The sequence below is a fragment of the Palaemon carinicauda genome, chromosome 26 (assembly GCF_036898095.1).
Source record: "Palaemon carinicauda isolate YSFRI2023 chromosome 26, ASM3689809v2, whole genome shotgun sequence".
Classification (NCBI taxonomy): domain Eukaryota; kingdom Metazoa; phylum Arthropoda; class Malacostraca; order Decapoda; family Palaemonidae; genus Palaemon; species Palaemon carinicauda.
This window is the reverse complement of record NC_090750.1, coordinates 51,145,157-51,152,656: the sequence shown is the minus strand read 5'-3', so window position 1 is coordinate 51,152,656 and position 7,500 is coordinate 51,145,157.

Below are 7,500 nucleotides of genomic sequence, written 5' to 3'. Positions count from 1 at the left end.
AGGCGTAGAAGGGAGCAAGAGTGGCGGCAATGGCTGGCAGAAAACAGTGATAATAGTTGATCATGCCCAAGAATTCCTGCAGAGCTTTGACGGTCGAGGGCACGGGGAAGTTCTGAACGTCTGCTGCCTTCTCAGGGAGGGGGTGGACACCTTCAGGAGTGATGCGGTGCCCTAAGAACGATACTTCGTTGGCGCCAAAGGTACACTTGTCGTACCGGACTACAAGGCCGTTTTGTTGCAGGCGGTCGAGCACGATGCGCAGGTGACGGAGGTGTTCCTCTTTTTAGGAGGAGAAGACAAGTATGTCGTCTACATAACATACACAGAAATGGAGGTCCCCTAAGATGCCATCCATGAGACGTTGAAACGTGGCCCCAGCATTACGAAGGCCAAAACAGGAGTAATTGAAGGTGTATGTACTAAACGGAGTGGTGATGGCAGTCTTGGGGATGTCTTCTGGGTTCATTGGCACCTGATAATACCCCTTCAGGAGATGGAGCGTAGAGAAAACCTTTGTTATGTGCAGGTAGGAGGTCACGTCGGCAATGTTTGGGAGGGGGTAGTGATCCGGTTCTGTTTGCATGTTCAGGCGCCTGTAATCCCCGCACTGACGGAGGGAGCCGTCTTTCTTCAGAACTATGTGTAAGGGTGACGACCAGGGCTGGAGGCCTTTTGGCAAAGGCCCATTTCCTCCATTCCGGCGAACGTCTGTTTGGCGGCTGCCAATAGTTCCAGTGCCAGACGTCTGAATGTTGCGAAGACTGGGGGTCCCGTCGTCTTGATATGGTGATAAATACCGTGCTTGGCAGGAACCGTGGGCGTTTGTCGAAGTTCTGGACGGAAAACTTCTGGGTACGACGTGAGGAGGTGGGCGTAGGCATCCGTGGGTGCGCTAATGTGGAGAGCGAGGTTAGAGGGGGCGGGTTGAAGAGGTGTCGACAAGTACGAGTCTGCGTTGACCAATCGTCGGTGGGGGACATCGACCAGAATGTGGAAATGAGAGAGGAAATACGCACCGAGGATTGGCATTGTGACGTCAGCAACGGGAAACTTCCAATTGAATTTACGGTTTCCGAACGATAATGTGAGGTTCTCGTAACCGTAGGTGGGTATCGCAGATCCGTTGGCAGCTACCAAGCGGACGTCGGCAGATGTAGACAGACTATGTCGTGCCTTGAAGAGTTTCCTTGGCAAAAGAGAACGACAAGCACCCGTGTCTACCAAAAATCGCACGCCCGTTCCTGCATCCTGTAAAAAGAAAAGATTAGAAACATGGTAGGCCACCGCCACGAGCGATGGCCTACTTACACGTTTTTTGGCCACTGACAATCCTCGGCACATTTCTTCGCAGTTGCCCCGGATCTGAAGTGGTAGTAGCAAAACTGCGGCAGATGGGAGGTAGTAAGTGGCTGCAGAAGTCGTTTGTTGGGGCGCGAGCGATTGGTGGGTGGTGGGCGGCTAGTCTCTGCTTCGGCACGTCATGGTGTGGGCGTGTATGTCCTACGGCATTCATGTCAGCTTCAGTTGACGTTGAATAGGCATCCTCTTCGTCAGGGGTGGAGGCGTTGATGGAGGTCTTGAAGTGGCTGTCCATAAGGGCGTCGGCTTTGGTGATCGGGTATGGCAGCGTGTATAGATCCGGGTAAACGGCGTATCCAAAGGGCACGAAATAGGTTCACATCACGAGGAGAGCCGTCTGCGGCAGGTTGAAGGCGAGCGATACTGGTCATTTCCCTGAGGGCAAGCGAAGCCCTTTGGTCCCCCAACGGTTGTTGCGAGAGCTGAAAAAGCTTTGCTACATGGGTGGCTGGCAACGGCGAGTACTGCTGCAGAAGGTATGTTTTGAGGGCGTCATACGCTATTGGCGTGTCTCCTTGTTCACAAAGCCAGTCGGATATTTCCGGGAAGGTGTCCTCGGGTATCGCCGCGAGAACATAATCTGCTTTGGTGGTTGAGCGAGTCACGCCGTTGATACGAAACTGGACTTCTGCGCGCTGAAACCAAGCAAATGCTTCTTCCCTGGCGAACGGTGAAAGTTTCAATGGGGCGGCCGCAGCGCCAACTGCTGTAGTAGAGTCCGTCATAGTACTAATGATGGAGGGGCGAGGGAGGTGGGGGTGGAAGGCAGGGGGAGCGAGTCGAATTCCGGGGTCACCAATGTGACGGAGCCGAGAGAGGGTTTTGAACTCAAAGGCAGGAAGCAATCGACTGAGTTATATTATTGTAGAACACACTCCTTATATACAAAACCTCAAGGCAACAGGACATAAGTTCACAAGACAGACAATATTACAGAGGAAAAACCAGACATGAATTTTCATATTCGTTTTAGTGCGAGGGAAGAGCGAAGATACAAGCATAATATATACAAAAGGAATTATATACAATTTTGTGAAACACGGTTGGTACAGTATATTCATAACAACGTATTGAAGCATGACGATGAATAATTTTTTTCCTGTTTCGTCAATTCTAGATATTTGATTCAGATGATTATGATGATGTACAGTCAGATTCCATAGTCTGTCCGGATTTACCGACCATTACTTCCTCTGAGTAAATGTACGAGTGTGTGGGACTCACTGACTGAAATTTGGTGGAAATTTGAACGGCACTTTATTGTATGTCAACGGTCAAGTCTCACGAGTATCAGATAACCTTCGTCTCAACTCGCCAGCTAAAATATCCAAAGTAAACACATTAGTGTTCTTCTATTTGAACTCTCCTAAGAGTAACTCGATAACGTTGCTTTTCTTTCTTTTCTCCAGAGTGCAGAGTCTAAAGTATATCAGCAAAACATATCTTTAGTGAAAACTCTATCACGATGTACAAGTACTAAGTAAATATATGCAAAATTTACAATTAAATATTACTTTTAATATGAATGTATTTCATTCGAAGCTATCAGTATCTGCAGAACACCACAGCATTAGCAAGTCTAACTTACAAGAAATCATGAAATATCACAGGAGATGGGGCTGAAGATTAATAGAACAAAGACAGAGATGATGACAACGTAATATGCATTGGAAGGAAAAAGGATTGATAAGGTAGAATCATTCAAGTATTTAGGAACTATGATATCTAATACAAGGTCTTTAGGATTAGAGTTTAGTGAAAGATTGAGAAAAAACAGATAAGATAATGACTAGGTTAAGTAAAATTTCGAAATCAAATCGCCGGAAATTACATATAAAAATCAAGCTATATATCAGTTTAGTGAGATCGGTGTTACTCTAGGGATATGAGTCATAGTATGACCAATAATCACTATCCATTAGATTTAGAAAATTTGAGAACTAAGCCCTCAGAAGAAAATTGTAAGTTAAATGGCAGGTAAGGATTAGAAATGAAACTACATTAGAGAGATTACTCGAGTGCCGTTTGCCCATGCTCTTCACACGCCACAAGAGAAATTCGTGTACAAAAATTTTAACTGGGCTCCATAAGGCACTAAAAGAGTTGGGAGACCCAGGTCTACATGACTGAGGACTATGAAGAGTGATGTAGGAGATGGTAAATGGAGAAATATTGATATAAGGTTCATTATATCAAAAATACATAAAAATGCATAAAAATGACTAAGAAAATAATTTTTGAAGTAATTGTCTTAAATTTCAATTGGACGCATGACTTAGTAGGTGTTATGTTATATTAATTAGATTTAGCTCAACTCTTATTAGAGCAACGAAAATACGAGCTTTTAAATAATAACGAAAATATGTTAAAAATTTCCAAACCTGAATTCCTATTTAATTAACAATGTACATATGGAAGCAAACCCTTTGACATTGCCAAGTATATGAGGTGAGCATACACAACAGAAAAGGGAAATATTGTAATCATAACTTTGGGAGCCCTAATTGTCCATCCCGTGTGCGTCGGTAGTTTAATTGAATTTATTTTGTTCACTACATTCTGTAGCTGTCTCTCATTTCAACACAACCCAACAACTGCCTCTATTACAAATATATTTTAAAGAGAGAGAGAGAGAGAGAGAGAGAGAGAGAGAGAGAGAGAGAGAGAGAGAGAGAGAGAGAGAGAGAGAGAGAGAGAGAGAGGGAGAGGGGGGGGGAGCATTGTTAGGTAGGGAAGGGAGCCTGAATAAGGCTTTTCAGAATCACTTGTGTAATGATTGTGGTTTAAGTAATTAATAATTCAGTATTTAAAAAAAAAAAGGATTTTTTTTCAGTGTACAGCAAAAAGAACAACGGAAATTTAGTAATTATTTGACTATATTAGTTATTTTTTTCATTATGATTATAATTATAATTATAATTATAATTTTCAAGACTATTTTTGACATTATTATAGCATTTATTACTACTTTCACGGAAATTTATAATTAGAATTGTAGACCTTTGCACTAATAATAAAATAAAATAATTGCTCGATTTACTATGCAACTGCTGGAGAATGTGCTAGGATTCACATATGTGTAATTGATTGCAAAAATATATCGACTATTTAAAGCAATAGAATTGTAAATATAGAATAGAGATCCTGTAAGTGATATCGAGCAATATCTAAGTATTAAAGTTTCAAAGGCCAATAATGAATGGCACAGGCAAGGGACAGTGACATTGCCCTAGCAAGCAGGACAATACCCTAGAGAGCTAACTAAATATTATATGATCAGCACCCAAGCCCTTCTCCACCCAAGTTAGGACCAGGGAGGGCCAGGCAATGGTTGCTGATGACTTTGCAGATAGACCTATAGGGTCCCCAACTGGTATTTTCATTACAAAATCCATGAGGAGGATAAAGAATATGGGTGACAGGCAATGCACTCTCTTAAGAATACTCCCCTGTTCACTGGAAATTCATTTGATAAGATTCAATTGGGACTAATTTTGCACTTTCCATGCATATGATCAGAGTTAATAGATTTTACGTATTAAAGAGAACATCATAATAACACAGGACTCTCCACAAATTTGGCAGTTGATACTACCAAATGCTTTTCCATAATCTAAAAAAGCCAATAAAAAAGAATGTCTGAATTCCACAATTCGCTGTACAATATATCTTAGAATGAAATTTTGGTCTGTACAACTTCTAACTTTTATATATATATATATATATATATATATATATATATATATATATATATATATACGCACACATATATTTATGTATATAATTATATAATATATATATATATATATATATATATATATATATATATATGTATATATGTAAATATCACCCACGAAATGCATTCAATACCGAATTCTATATATATTTATATATATATATTATATATATATATATATATATATATATATATATATATATATATATATATATATATATATATATATATATATATATATACCAAGGCACTTCCCCCAATTTTGGGGGTTAGCCGACACCAACAATGAAACAAAACAAAAAGGGGACCTCTACTCTCTATGTTCCTTCAGCCTAATCAGGGACTCAACCGAGTTCAGCTGGTACTGCTAGGTGCCACAGCCCAACCTCCCACATTTCCACCACAGATGAAGCTTCATAATGCTGACTCCCCTACTGCTGCTACCTCCGCGGTCATCTAAGGCCCCGGAGGAAGCAGCAGGGCCTACTGGAACTGCGTCACAATCGCTCGCCATTCATTCCTATTTCTAGCACGCTCTCTTGCCTCTCTCACATCTATCCTCCTATCACCCAGAGCTTTCTTCACACCATCCATCCACCCAAACCTCGGCCTTCCTCTTGTACTTCTCCCCTCAACTCTTGCATTCATCACCTTCTTTAGCAGACAACCATTTTCCATTCTCTCAACATGGCCAAACCACCTCAACACATTCATATCCACTCTAGCCGCTAACTCATTTCTTACACCCGTTCTCTCCCTCACCACTTCGTTCCTAACCCTATCTACTCGAGATACACCAGCCATACTCCTCAGACACTTCATCTCAAACACATTCAATTTCTGTCTCTCCATCACTTTCATTCCCCACGACTCCGATCCATACATCACAGTTGGTACAATCACTTTCTCATATAGAACTCTCTTTACATTCATGCCCAACCCTCTATTTTTTACTACTCCCTTAACTGCCCCCAAAACTTTGCAACCTTCATTCACTCTCTGACGTACATCTGCTTCCACTCCACCATTTGCTGCAACAATAGACCCCAAGTACTTAAACTGATCCACCTCCTCAAGTAACTCTCCATTCAACATGACATTCAACCTTGCACCACCTTCCCTTCTCGTACATCTCATAACCTTACTCTTACCCACATTAACTCTCAACTTCCTTCTCTCACACACCCTTCCAAATTCTGTCACTAGTCGGTCAAGCTTCTCTTCTGTGTCTGCTACCAGTACAGTATCATCCGCAAACAACAACTGATTTACCTCCCATTCATGGTCATTCTCGCCTACCAGTTTTAATCCTCGTCCAAGCACTCGAGCATTCACCTCTCTCACCACTCCATCAACATACAAGTTAAACAACCACGGCGACATCACACATCCTTGTCTCAGCCCCACTCTCACCGGAAACCAATCACTCACTTCATTTCCTATTCTAACACATGCTTTACTACCTTTGTATAAACTTTTCACTGCTTGCAACAACCTTCCACCAACTCCATATAACCTCATCACATCCCACATTGCTTCCCTATCAACTCTATCATATGCTTTCTCCAGATCCATAAACGCAACATACACCTCCTTACCTTTTGCTAAATATTTCTCGCATATCTGCCTAACTGTAAAAATCTGATTCATACAACCCCTACCTCTTCTAAAACCACCCTGTACTTCCAAGATTGCTTTCTCTGTTTTATCCTTAATCCTATTAATCAGTACTCTACCATACACTTTTCCAACTACACTCAACAAACTAATACCTCTTGAATTACAACACTCATGCACATCTCCCTTACCCTTATATAGTGGTACAATACATGCACAAACCCAATCTACTGGTACCATTGACAACACAAAACACATATTAAACAATCTCACCAACCATTCAAGTACAGTCACACCCCCTTCCTTCAACATCTCAGCTTTCACACCGTCCATACCAGATGCTTTTCCTAACCTCGTTTCATCTAGTGCTCTCCTCACTTCCTCTATTGTTATCTCCCTCTCATTCTCATCTCCCATCACTGGCACCTCAACACCTGGAACAGCAGTTATATTTGCCTCCCTATTATCCTCAACATTCAGCAAACTTTCAAAATATTCCGCCCACCTTTTCCTTGCCTCCTCTCCTTTTAACAACCTTCCATTTCCATCTTTCACTGTCTCTTCAATTCTTGCGCCAGCCTTCCTTACTCTCTTCACTTCTTTCCAAAACTTCTTCTTATTCTCTTCATATGACTGACCCAATCCCTGACCCCACCTCAGGTCAGCTGCCCTCTTTGCCTCACGTACCTTGCGCTTTACTTCCACCTTTTTCTCTCTATATTTTTCATACTTCTCTATACTATTACTCTGCAGCCATTCTTCAAAAGCCCTCTTTTTCTCTTCCACTT